The following is a 15,015-nucleotide window of genomic DNA, read 5'->3' on the forward strand; positions in this document are numbered from 1 at the left end:
TTTCTTTCCCTTTTCCATCTTTTACCAGTACTAGCTTACTTGCTCACTGAGCTGGTGCTCAGTCTGGCTTTTTGCTGATTATTTTGAAAATGGAATCTTGAAGTCTGGGCCTGGATGTTGTCCCTGAACTCTTCAGCTCAAGACTACCGTCCTACCCCTTGAGCCACAGTGCCACTTCCCGTTTTCTTGTGACTAATTGGCGATATGAATGTCATGGACTTTAGTGCCTGGGCGGGCTTTGAACCTTGATCCTCAGATTTTAGCCTCCTGAGTAGCTAGGATTACAGGCGTGAGCCACTGTGCCCAGCACTATGGGGTTTTTTTTGTTTTTTTGTTTGTTTGGATTTTTTTTTTTTTTGCTTGAACTTAAACTCAGGGTCTGGGTGCTGTCTCTGAGCTTCTTTCACTCATGCACTCCACCATTTAAGCCACAGCATCACTTCTAGCTTTTTCTTTGTACGTAGTACTGAGGAATCGAACCCAGAACTTCATGCATGCTAGACAAGCACTCTACCACTAAGCCACATTCCCAGCCAATACAATGTATCTTGATCCGGGTTACTCTTTTCCAAATTGTAACAATCCCACTCCTCCTACCCCTTCCCCCACTCTGCTTAACGCTGTAGGAGAAGCATTGACTTCTTGATTGCAGAGCCTTTAAAATGGAGTGCATGGTTAAAGGTGGCAACCTGTCTTTGGGCCTTTGATACATGAGACAGCTGGGATTCTCCTGACCTTAAACATTGCCAACTTGGAGAATTTTTATTTTAAAAATACTTTGCTATGTTCAGAAGCAAGAACCCTACCTATGTTTACTTCCTGGGCTGCTGTATTGAAGTGTAGCAGCTGCGTGGCTTCAGAGCCGAGTGCCAGCCAGGTGTCTTCAGGACCTGCCGCCAGGCCCTCAAGAGGGCCCTCCCCTGCCCGGCAGCTGTCCGTCACCCCTGGCTCGCAGACCCCTCACCCTGATTCCTGCTCCCCAGGACCATCTTTGCCTGGGGGTCTCCCCTTCTGAGTGCCCTCCCCAGGGTGACTTCCCGGTCTCCCTCGCAGTCACATGTTTAGGCGGGGAGCTGGGATTTCCCTGTCACATCCTGTGGTCTGGGGACAGGCTCAGGCTAGCCCCCGCACAGCCTGGTCGCCAGAGAGCAGGCCCGAACTCCTCTCTTCCACGTCTGGTCCGTCTCCCCCTTCCCGCTGCACGTGTGCTGCCGCTGAGTCTCGTTCTCGTCTGCTGCCACTCCTTTTTGTTAGCAGTGGGCGCAGTCAGGTATCCTTGGCTGTAGATAGAAGAAATGGTGCACATGGTGAGGTCAGGGTGCAATGGGCTTCAGGCCAAGCTACGTCCAGGCGCTTATACCATGCCTTCTGTCCTTCCGTCCTTTCATACCATGCCTTCTGTCCTTCTGTCCTTTCATACCATGCCTTCTGTCCTTCCGTCCTTTCACTCACATCTCTCAGCTCTGCTTCTCTAGGTGGACTCTGTTACTGAGCAGCAAAGAGGGTTCTGTGACTGTGACTGTGGCCCCGAAGTACGTGTGGACACAGGACCCCAGGCTGAGGTGTCAGGGGCTGAGACTTAATGGGACTGTCTGGGGAATGGGGGCTGTTGCAGTATGTGATGCCCCCACCTCGCGTTCTCCCCCACCTCCCCCGACAGTCTCACCCCTTGAGCGTCTCCATGCGTGGCGGACTGTCCAGCCCCTGGTGACGTGTTGCAGCATCACAGGACAGACCAAGACAGCTTTGCCATCCACACTAGTTCCAGCATGTCTCGGGATGCCCTTCGTCTGCCTAGGGGGTGCCATGTTAACCTTCAAGAGTGAAGCAGAGGTCCTCCAGGAAAGTCACCAGAACTGCAGGAGAGGGCGGGCTCCCGGGCTCTGTGACCAGACAAAAGAACCTGTGTGGATGGGCAAAATCAAACAGTGTCAAAGGGCTTTTGAGTTCATTCTGAGAGCCCTTTACAATAGCATCAGTTCTTTGCACCCTTCCTGCCCATTTTTCTTGGTTTGTCCATGTGGGGTTTTGCCCAGAGGCCAGTGATTCCCGAGTTCTGACCTGAGCAGCACCCTTGCGAGGGAGGGAGGGAGGCGGGGAGGCAGGGTGGGCCTTCCTCAGGCTGGTTCTCAGGGAATAAACACTGCCGCTGAAAGGTGGAGAAATCCTGAGCTGCTGCTTCTGCGAGTTGGTGTGAAAAAGCTTATCACCATTCCCCAGCCGTGACAGGTGAGTGCCAGAGCAGAGAAGCCATCACTGCCTCTAACCAAAGACCAGCTGGTGATAGACGCCGGCAGTCACCCAACAGACGCCAGCGGCCACCGGTGCCAAGGCCACTGGCCCCGGTGCCATTCAGGTCCTCGCTCAATCTCACCTGTGATAAGAAGGGCAACCTTGAACTCCTCGGCCTTTTGATCCAGCAATGAACTAAAGGCAAACAGAGCAGCGCCCTGCCCTCCCAGAGGCTGGGATCAGAGCTGCTCTCAGGCTGGACACACCCTCTCTTTTCCCTAGGTCATGTTGTCATGTTCAAAGAGGACAAAGGGCAAGAGGGCTATGAGCCACCAGCCAGGAAGAACCACTGCCTTCTGCCTGCCACCTGCCACCTGGACAGCTGGAGAGGGGCCCAGCAGGTGCGGCCTCCCTTCTCCTGGAAACTGTGCTCCTGGCCTTGAGAGCCTCTGGCCTGGCCTCTGGCTCTACGGCTTGGGCCTGTCTCCTAGCCCTCCCGGGCCACAAAGCAGCATCTGGGAGGCCTGAATGGCTGGAGAGGCCTGAGTTAAGAAGGTGACGGATGCAGCACGTGAGGCCCTGGGTTGAGTCCCCAGCACCAGTAAAAGAAAGAGGGAAAGGAAATGGCAACGGAGAGAGTCAGGTGTCTGCCTGATGTTCCCAGGGACAAGGGAACGTCCAAATGCCAGTGTGACTGTGTGCATGCACACACGCACACACACACATGCCTGCACACGGCCACACTGTCACTCTGAGAGCGGGCATGGGAAAGGGCCAGCACGGAACAAGGCAAGTGCTTGGAGGGGGTGCGGATGGCAGGTGGCCCAGCAGAAGCTGCCCCCTGGGCCCTGGGTTGTGTCCTGCCCTCTCCCAGGGTGGGGAGCGGGGCGCCCCTCACAGCCCCTCGCAGCAGCCCTGTGAGGCCCCCTGCCCAGGGAAGGCTGGGGTAAACTCATGCCAGCTGTGCCACCATGGGTGGTCCAGGAAGACAGACCACACGAAAGCCACCAGGCCACAGATGGAAAGGCAGCAGCACAGGAGCATGGGAACACAGCATGGCGGCTGCCCGGACCCCCAGCCCTGCTCGTGCAGGGCCACGCTGGCTAGCCACGACCCAGACACCTCCTTCCCCAGTCTCTGGAATGTCGGTTCTCACATGGCGCTGGGACCCCAGGACAGCCACGGAGCAGATGCAGCTCTTCAATGAGTCACTGGACCAACGGCTGGTGTGGCTTCAGCCCAAAGCCTGTGTGAATTTGTGTGCACATGTGAACTGCACACATGTGTGTTCACGTGTGTTCATGTGTGTGTGCCTCTTCTTCTCCCTCCGTCCTGACCACAGAGGCTGGGGTGAGTTTGCAGAGCTGGAAAGGATGAAGCGTCGGATGACCTGACCAGCTGCACACGGGGGAGGAGGGCCGCCCGTGGACTTGAGCTCCGCATCAGAAGAGGATCCGGGAGAGACAGGCCGCCCCTCAGATGCTCAGCCAGGGGACGCGGCCAGGCCTCCAGGCCACCTGCCCTGGTTCCCCAGCAACCTGCCCAGCCGCCAGAGCAAAGCCTGACCCCAGGAGGGACCTGCAGCACCAGCTCTGCAGCTCCTGTGCCCTCCCGCCCGCCTTGTCCTCCCGGGACCCACCTTCACCGCCCCCACCAGGTCTCCGGAAGACAGAGCAGAGCTCAGGGGCTGCCCACAGGGTGGCCAGCCCACGCCCCTTCCTGAGCACGTTCTGGAACAAGGAAAAGCTCCGCCAACACGGCGGGAGCTGTGCCATGGCTGCTCGGGGCCTCCCAGATGCCGTGTGCGTTCTGCTGGCCCCTCTGCATGGACGCCCTTCCACCAGCAGTCTCCTTCTTCACAAATCCACTGGAGATCACGCGCTTCCCGGGTCACATCCAAAGAAAGCACATTCAAGCCGGTCCTTTAGAGAACCCAACGAAAGCCAGTTCAGGCTACTCTGAGCAAGGCAGGAGCCCAGGGCCCCACACCGAGGCTCTTCTCCCCCACAAGCTGGAGTCCCAGAGGCCGTGAGGCAGGCCACTGTGGCAAGTGAGAGGTGGCCCCTCCAGCCGGCCACTCATCCACAGAGCCAGGAAGACCCCGCAGGACCTCAGAAGAGTGGCATCCACCGGGCAGCAAGAACAAAAGGGCAGTCGCCCCTCTCCACTCAAAGCTGTGTCACAGATCTCTGATGGCACAGGCAAAATGTTCCTGTTTGCTCCTTTAACTTGTCAGAGCTCAGCCTAACTCTGATCCTGCCTTGTTTTGACCAGGATGGAAATAAACTCACCTGCAGTTCACAGCTGGCTGAATCAGTGCATCCGCTATGGAATGTACTAGAACTCAGACTGGTAATGAAGCCACCCACTTGATGATGGATGTGGCTCTTGTCTGCCCCAGAGCTGTGGCTGGGGGGGCCCAGTGCCCTGGGGCTCAGGGCTCCTGACCTGAGTCTCCGTCCAGCTGAGTGGAGCATGCCGGGAAAATCCTCCAGCATCTCAAGAAGTTTCCTTTATTCTGGTTGGCAAGTTGCATTCATGTGTGATGGTCTTTCTGTTCCTCAGTAGAGTTCCAGCATCTTGTGAATGGGGACCCCACACCAGAACTGTGCTGCAGCAAACCCAGCCCAGAATGCCAGGGCTGCGCTCATGAACTGTGACAAGCCTCCACACCATTCAAGTATCCTGAGGTGGCAGAGCAGCCACCTCCCCCAGCGCAGCCTCTCCCAGTCCCCCAGGCTATGAGGGCAGGGTGCCCAGCTGGACCCTCCAGGGCCCCTCTCTTTGGCTTGTGGACAGTGTCTTCTCCCTGTGTCCTCACATGGCACATGTTTGTGCCCTAATCCCTCTGCTATGTTGAACTCAGGCTCACCCCAACACTTTACTTGACTACCTTTGGGAAGACAACTCACCACTACATATATGGCTACATCCGGAGGCCCTGGGTGGGCTCAAACCCTTGGATATGAGACATACAGGAGACAGCTATAAGACTTGTCTTCCGCTGCCTGACCTACGGGCTTCCGGGAAGACCTGTCAGCTGGAGACAGTTCTTTTAGAGATGGAAGTGCTGGCCTGAGAGCTCACTCAAGACAAGGAACCAACTCGCAGGTCAGGCCCCCAGTGGCTTAGGCTTAATCCAAGCTACTCAGCAGAAGTTGGAGGACTGTGGTTCAAAGCCATCCCAAGCAAGAAAGCCCACAAGACTTCTTAAGCCCCAAATAACTGGAAGTGGAGCTATGGCTCAAGTGGGATAGTGCTAGCCTTGAGTGGAAAAAGCTAAGGGGCAGCACTCGGGCCCTGAGTTCAAACCCCAGCGCTGGCATGAGAGAGCGAGAGAGAGAGAGGAGAGTGTACACATGCTGAGGGGATGCTGGGAGAAGGGACATGATCCCTGGCTCCAGGAGAAGCGGTTTCTTTGGACTCTAGTTTGAAAGCTGCTCTTTACATAACTGCTTTGAAAAGAATTGATTCAAATGAATCAGCATGTCAACAAAGGCCACAGCAGTGGCCGGCGCTGGCGAGAGTCCAGATGGGCAAAAGGGCATCTCAGAGGCCATGGAAACATGTCAGCTCTGCAGAAGCTCCCCAGGCCTGAGGCAGCCGAGGGGTCTTGGAGCCCCCAGCCCTCTGCAGTGTCGAGGGAGGCCGCACCCCAGTCCTGAGGCAGGGAGTAGGGCCAGCGGGAGATGGCTACACCTCCAGAAGGTCCCCCCAGGTGCAGCGTGACCACAAACGGCCTCACTGACCTGGGGGGCTGCGTCCCCCGCCAGCCACTGCGGCTCCAGTCCTCGGCTCTCTAAATGTACTCTCTCTGCGCTCCTGTGCTCCACCTCTGGCCCTCAGCTCTGGAAAATGACAGGAGCAGAGCCAGGCCCAGGCTGGTGCAGCATGTCCTTTCAGCATCTGGAGCCTGCTCCCGCCTGGCCCGGCCTGGCGGGCTCTGGGTCCCCACCAGCCCGGTCCCCTCCTCCCAGGGCCTGGGGGTGGGGGGCGGCAGCTGCTGTTTACTCCCGCTTCCCCTCCACGGCTCCTGCTGTCATTTCCCCTGCTCGGAGGAGGAGACCAGGAATGTGTCTCAGCGAGGGAGCTGAAGCCAGGATCCGCACCCACGCATCTCACTGTGGCCCAAACGCCGCCAACGGCTTCCGCACGGCCATCTGTCTAGCAGGAGCCCTCGGCAGAGGGATTGGCAGATGCACCTGCCCGGGACTCAAAACACCACAGTTGCCTGAGCAGGATGCAGAGACCTGGCCTCCATTCTGGCCCTTGGACAGGTCAGTGACCATTGGTGATCTGAACCCCATGCCCTCCCCAAGTCATGAGTTCTGCGCTCCCACCTTCTGGGGGCCTCCGGCCACGGAAAAGGAGACAGGCTTAGCGGGTGGCTCGGAAGGCCTCTCAGCAGGGAGGCAATACAACGCACCCAGGACACCACTTCTGGGAAGGCTGGGCAGTGCCAGGACCGCCTCAAGATGCCCTTTGTTAAGGCCCAGAGTCCCCTCTGAACCCCTAGAACCAAGAGTGGGTGGGCAAGTCCTGAAATCCAACTCCTCCCAGCTCAAGATGCACGGAAGACACTGTGGAGGCAGAATGAGCCAGACCCGCCCAGGGCCCAGGTGCTGGCATGTGGTGCCAGGGAGTCCCAGTCAGAAAATCCTAGGGGAGGGTGTCAAAGTGCCGCAGGAGCCGCAGGCCAGGCTGGGTGGCATGGGGACTGAGGAAGTCCCTCACAGGCCAAGCCAGCTCCTAGAGGACACAGGATCCCTGCATGGGAGAGGGGAAACCATCTTCCGCTCCTCCTCCTCTTCCTCTTCCTCCTCTCCTTCCTCCTCCTCCTCCTCCTCCCATTCCTTCTCTTTCTCTTTAATCTCAGTACCGGGGCCTGACCTCAGGGCCAGGGCTCTCTCCCTCCCTTAGCATTCATTCTCTGCTAGCACTCTACCACAAGAGCCACTTCTCTAAGACCAGGTTTTTGCTAACTGTAGATGAGACTCCTGACCTCCCTTGGACTTGGGGGTCCTCAGCCCCCTCTCAGCCTCTTGAGTAGCTAGGATTACAGAAGTGAGCCACAGTGCCTTGGGTTCCCCCCCCATCCTGGGCTTGAACTCAGGGCCTGGGCACTCTACCACTTGAGCCTCAGCACCACTTCCAGCCTTTTCTATGTATGTGTACTGAGGAATCGAGCCTAGTCTTCGTGCTTGCTAGGCGAGCACTCTACCAGTAGGCCATACTCCTGGCCCCAGCTCTCTCACGTTTTTTGAGACCAGATTTCCCTGTGTACTTCAGGACGGTCTCCAGCCCATGAACGTCCTATCTCAACCTCCCAAGTGCAGGAATTACAGGCATGAGCCTCCACACCCTGAGGACGGTCTTTCCAATAGAATCCACCACTACAGAGCTCACACACCCTGAGCCCCACGCCACACCCCCTCATTCCAAGCAGGGACAGTGTCCACGCCCTCATCCTGCTGGAGGCCAGCTGGCCTGGCTTCACCTGTTCCTCCCACAGAACCTCCCGAAGCCCCTTCTGAGCCTCCTGCTGAATCTTTGCAGTCTGGCCAAGCCAGGCTCCCTGTGTGGACCTGAAGAGGGGGACAGGGAGGAGACATGCCCCCCTCCTCCGGTCCATCTAACCAATGATCTCACCAGTGACAGCCTCTTCCTGGTCTATGGCCTGCCATACCTCGTGCGTTAAAGTAGCGCTGGGATGGCTGGGGCCGCTGGTTGGTCAGCTTGGGTTACTTAGAGAACCAGAATAAACACAGGAAAGACAGAGCCCACAGAGAGCTCTGGGACTTCTTGGCTTCCGGCTGGAGAGGCCCGCTCCACCCTGACCTGACCAGAGACGAGGGCCCTGCAGGCCTCTGTGACCTGGTGACCTTTCTCCACACCACACCCTGCTGGCTGCCTTTCTGGTGCTCCTGGTGGGAGCAGCTCCTGTCCAGGGGCTCCCAGAGGTCTATCTGGGGGTCCTCAGAGGGCTCGGCCATGGGGAGGGCTGCAGGATTCGGGGTTGCCACCAAACACCCTCCCATGCCAGCCAAGGACCCACCGGGGACCTCAACAAACCAGGACGCATGGTCTGAGATGGCCGGGACCCTCAGCTCAGGAGGACACGTGCTCAGCCACAGCCACGGCCGACTCGAGCTCAGACCGGAGATGCCGCCAGAGCCACACAGCCAGGGCTTCCATGGGCCCACCACCCCTCAGTGCCCACATTCCCTCAGTCAGCCCCAGAGCACAAGCCTGCCTGTCCAGAAGCTTCCTCACCTGTCATCCAATCCCACCCCTGCCACCCCCAGCCTCAGTGACTCAGCTCCTTCCTTCTCCCAGAGAGACACGCTGGAATCCAGCCCATGAATGCCTTCCTTGTCATTATAACTTCTGACTGCACACACACACTCGCTCCTCCCAGTCACCTGGCCCTGGCCAGGCAAACACCACTGCCTGCCAGAGGCCCTGGGTCCCATCTCCACCCACTATTGTTAGGAAAAGAGCCACGCTGTCCAGTCCCCTTCTCTGCTGCTGGTGCCCTGCGCTGTCCAGCTGAGCCTTAGGGTCACCTCCCAGAACTGAGCCCCCCACTTCCCTGTGAGGCGGCTCCTGGGGCTGTGGGCACCCCAAGATCAGGCTGTCCTAGGCAGGATGGGGTCTTGGGACGGCTAGGAGTGCTTGCCCAATCCCTCTAGAGCGGGGTGGTCCCGGGGCACGGCCAGGCTGGCCTGGCTGCTGGAGTGACTGAGAAGCCCCACTGGGAGGGGAGGAAGCCTGTCGGAGGCTTGCCTCCCAAGGCTGCGAACGTCTTTAACCAGACATGGGTGGGAGGGACGGTGAGGGCAGCCAGGCCGCTCCAGCTGCCAGCACACCAGCTGGGTACACAGGAAAGCAAAGGGGCTCTTGGAAGCCCGAGATCGGGAGATATGGCCTGAAAGGGAGGTTACTGTCTCCGAGTAACTTGACACACAGGGTCCATCCACTGAACGCTTGTAGTAGTGCCTGAAAGCAAAGCCAGGCAACCCTGAGGGTGGAGCACACGCGCCTTTTGTCTGTGGCCCCACTGGACATGGAAGCCATGGGTACTGGAGAAGTAGGCTGCCGTGGCTGTGGGCTCCCGGCTAGTATTCTGATTCAGGTTCCTTTGATAAGGACAGTCAGGGAGGCAACACAGCTACAGACCACACACACACACACACACACACACACACACGTCAGATTGTGAGAAAGTATGCCCCTCCTCCTCATGGCAGATGGCAGTGAGACCACACCGCCTGCCTGGCTGGGAGTGTCCCTGAGAGGAGCCCAAGTTTGTCACACACTTGTCTGAACCATGTGTAGGAATCCCTACACAGCGCAGTGATCCGTGTTGCTGACTTCAGGCTCTCCACAGGTTAAAGCGTAAGGCAGCGCAGGGCCTTCGGCACCCAGCATCCCGTTTCTACAGCAGCTGCGTGACTGCAAGTGCTCGTCTTTCTTACTGTGTGCTGTTCCACTGTGGACCTGTTACCACACTGAGCCCCGAGAACTCACGGAGCAGCCAGGGGCTCTTGCTTAAACCTGCAGGCCGATTCACTGGGGACGTCTTCCTCTCTGGTTTATGAAAGCAGTCAATCAGGACAGCTTGGCATCTGGGCCGGGAGGGCAGCCCTGTGGGTGAACGGGCTGTCCTCTAGCCTGTGTCCCATGGTCACTTCTAAGCTCCTGGTTATTGGAGTGGCATCCCATGGACACTGGCCCTGCAAAGTGGAGCACATGGGGACTGCAGCTCTCTCCCAGGCGCAGGAGCAAGGCCTGGGGCCACATGGCGGTGTTGTCCTCTCAACACCTGCAGGTGGGTGTGGAGAATGACAGGGACAGCTTGGAGCAGCCGGCTCGTCTGGGAAGGGCCAACCTGCTGCAGAGCAGCACACTGATAAAATAAGAAAAGCAGCAAAAAGAAACAATAGAAGCAAAGGTGCACGAGACCAAGGGCCAGCGTTGTTTTGTTTGTTTGTTTGGCCAGTCCTGGGGCTTGAGCTCAGGGTCCGAACACTGTCCTTGGTCTTTCTCAAGGTCAGCGCTCTACCACTTGAGCCTCAGCACCACTTCCGGCTTTTTCTGTGTATGTGGTACTGAGGAATCGAACCAGGTCTTTGGGCAGGCTAGGCAAGCACTCTATGACTAGGCCAAACTCCCGGCCCCAGGCCAGGGTTTTTGTTGCTCTGATCCGGGGACCTGAGCTCCCGACCCAGCATGGGCGCTATGCGGGCCGGTGGGCCAGCTCAACAGGACCATTCTCATTTTGGCAAGGAGAGATGTGAGAGGGTAGCAGGGCACAGCGCGTGCAAACACCACCTGGGTACAGGAGGGACGGGCCCTTTCCTGGCGCATGGGTCACATCATTTTAAAGGATGCCCTTCCATGAGGCCAGCAGCTCCCCAAACAGGCCTGGCACGTGGGGGGGTCAAGCAGGGGTCTGAGAGGCTGCCAGGGAGTCAGGGGGGCTTCCTGCAGAGGGACGGGGGTGGGCCACACAGGCATGGGACCTGGCACTAGGCCACGGGTATGTCAACCCACAAAGGTCGTCCCCAGCTCTGTCCCTCACTCAGAGACACCCTCTACATACCGACATGAGGCACTCCCTCAGTGCAGGGACCCAAACCAGAGAGACAGGCCCAAGCGTGGACAGACCAAACACATAGACACGCCATCACGCATGATCACACATGTACACACAAACACGACGGAACCCAGGGACAAACTCCACACATGAACACACCTCCACATGAACACACCTCCACACATGAACACTCCACACATGAACACTCCTCATGAACACTCCACACATGAACACTCCACATGTGAACACTCCACACATGAACACACCTCCACACATGAACACTCCTCACATGAACACTCCACATGAACACTCCACATGAACACTCCACATGAACACTCCACACATGAACACTCCACATGAACACTCCACACATGAACACTCCACACATGAACACTCCACATGAACACTCCACACATGAACACTCCACATGAACACTCCACACATGAACACTCCACACATGAACACTCCACATGAACACTCCACACATGAACACTCCACATGAACACTCCACACATGAACACTCCACATGAACACTCCACACATGAACACTCCACACATGAACACTCCACACATGAACACTCCACACATGAACACTCCACACATGAACACTCCACATGAACACTCCACACATGAACACTCCACACATGAACACTCCACATGAACACTCCACACATGAACACTCCACATGAACACTCCACACGTGAACACTCCACACATGAACACTCCACACATGAACACTCCACATGAACACTCCACACATGAACACTCCACATGAACACTCCACACATGAACACTCCACACATGAACACTCCACATGAACACTCCACACATGAACACTCCACATGAACACTCCACACATGAACACTCCACACATGAACCCTCCACACATGAACACTCCACACATGAACACTCCACACATGAACACTCCACACATGAACACTCCACACATGAACACTCCACATGAACACTCCACACATGAACACTCCACACATGAACACTCCACATGAACACTCCACACATGAACACTCCACACATGAACACTCCACACGTGAACCCTCCACACGTGAACCCTCCACACGTGAACACTCCACACATGAACACTCCACACATGAACACTCCACACATGAACACACCTCCACATGAACACTCCACACATGAACACTCCACACATGAACCCTCCACACGTGAACCCTCCACACGTGAACACTCCACACATGAACACTCCACACATGAACACACCTCCACATGAACACTCCACACATGAACACTCCACACATGAACACTCCACACGTGAACACTCCACATGAACACTCCACACATGAACACTCCACACATGAACACTCCACATGAACACTCCACACATGAACACTCCACACATGAACACTCCACATGTGAACCCTCCTCATGAACACTCCACATGAACACTCCACACATGAACACTCCACACGTGAACACTCCACATGAACACTCCACACATGAACACTCCACACGTGAACACTCCTCATGAACACTCCACACATGAACACTCCACACATGAACACTCCTCATGAACACTCCACATGAACACTCCACACATGAACACTCCACACGTGAACACTCCACACGTGAACACTCCACACGTGAACACTCCACACGTGAACACTCCTCATGAACACTCCACACATGAACACTCCACACATGAACACTCCACACGTGAACACTCCACATGTGAACACTCCACACATGAACACACCTCCACATGAACACTCCACACATGAACACTCCACACATGAACACTCCACACATGAACACACCTCCACATGAACACTCCACATGAACACTCCACACGTGAACACTCCACATGTGAACACTCCACACATGAACACTCCACACATGAACACACCTCCACATGAACACTCCACACATGAACACTCCACACATGAACACTCCACACGTGAACACTCCACATGAACACTCCACACATGAACACACCTCCACATGAACACTCCACACATGAACACTCCACACGTGAACACTCCACACATGAACACTCCACACGTGAACACTCCACACATGAACACACCTCCACATGAACACTCCACACATGAACACTCCACACATGAACACTCCACACGTGAACACTCCACATGAACACTCCACACATGAACACTCCACACATGAACACTCCACACGTGAACACTCCACATGAACACTCCACACATGAACACTCCACACATGAACACTCCACACATGAACACTCCACACATGAACACTCCACACATGAACACACCTCCACATGAACACTCCACACATGAACACTCCACACATGAACACTCCACACATGAACACACCTCCACATGAACACTCCACATGAACACTCCACACGTGAACACTCCACATGAACACTCCACACATGAACACACCTCCACATGAACACACCTCCACATGAACACTCCACACATGAACACTCCACACATGAACACTCCACACGTGAACACTCCACATGAACACTCCACACATGAACACACCTCCACATGAACACTCCACACATGAACACTCCACACATGAACACTCCACACGTGAACACTCCACATGAACACTCCACACATGAACACTCCACACATGAACACTCCACACGTGAACACTCCACACATGAACACACCTCCACATGAACACTCCACACATGAACACTCCACACATGAACACACCTCCACATGAACACTCCACATGAACACTCCACACGTGAACACTCCACATGTGAACACTCCACACATGAACACTCCACACATGAACACACCTCCACATGAACACTCCACACATGAACACTCCACACATGAACACTCCACACATGAACACACCTCCACATGAACACTCCACACATGAACACTCCACACGTGAACACTCCACATGTGAACACTCCACACATGAACACTCCACACATGAACACTCCACACATGAACACTCCACACGTGAACACTCCACACGTGAACACTCCACATGAACACTCCACACATGAACACACCTCCACATGAACACTCCACACATGAACACTCCACACATGAACACACCTCCACATGAACACTCCACATGAACACTCCACACGTGAACACTCCACACATGAACCCTCCACACGTGAACCCTCCACACGTGAACACTCCACACGTGAACCCTCCACACATGAACACTCCACACGTGAACACTCCACATGAACACTCCACACATGAACACTCCACATGAACACTCCACACGTGAACACTCCACATGTGAACACTCCACATGAACACTCCACACGTGAACACTCCACACGTGAACCCTCCACACGTGAACACTCCACACGTGAACACTCCACATGAACACTCCACACATGAACACTCCACATGAACACTCCACACGTGAACCCTCCACACGTGAACACTCCACACGTGAACACTCCACACGTGAACACTCCACACGTGAACCCTCCACACGTGAACACTCCACACATGAACACTCCACATGAACACTCCACACATGAACACTCCACACGTGAACACTCCACATGAACACTCCACACGTGAACACTCCACACGTGAACCCTCCACACGTGAACACTCCACACATGAACACTCCACACGTGAACACTCCACACGTGAACCCTCCACACGTGAACACTCCACACATGAACACTCCTCATGAACACTCCACACATGAACACTCCACACGTGAACACTCCACATGAACACTCCACACGTGAACACTCCACACGTGAACCCTCCACACGTGAACACTCCACACATGAACACTCCACACGTGAACACTCCACACGTGAACACTCCACACGTGAACACTCCTCATGAACACTCCACACATGAACACTCCACACGTGAACACTCCACACATGAACACTCCTCATGAACACTCCACACATGAACACTCCACACGTGAACACTCCACACATGAACACTCCACACATGAACACTCCACACGTGAACACTCCACACATGAACACTCCACATGTGAACACTCCACACATGAACACTCCACATGAACACTCCACACATGAACACTCCACACATGAACACTCCACATGTGAACACTCCTCATGAACACTCCACACATGAACACTCCACACGTGAACACTCCTCATGAACACTCCACACATGAACACTCCACACGTGAACCCTCCACACATGAACACTCCTCATGAACACTCCACACATGAACAC

Source organism: Megascapheus bottae, chromosome 1, assembly GCF_031878675.1.
Source record: "Megascapheus bottae isolate mThoBot1 chromosome 1, mThoBot2.hap1, whole genome shotgun sequence".
Taxonomy (NCBI): domain Eukaryota; kingdom Metazoa; phylum Chordata; class Mammalia; order Rodentia; family Geomyidae; genus Megascapheus; species Megascapheus bottae.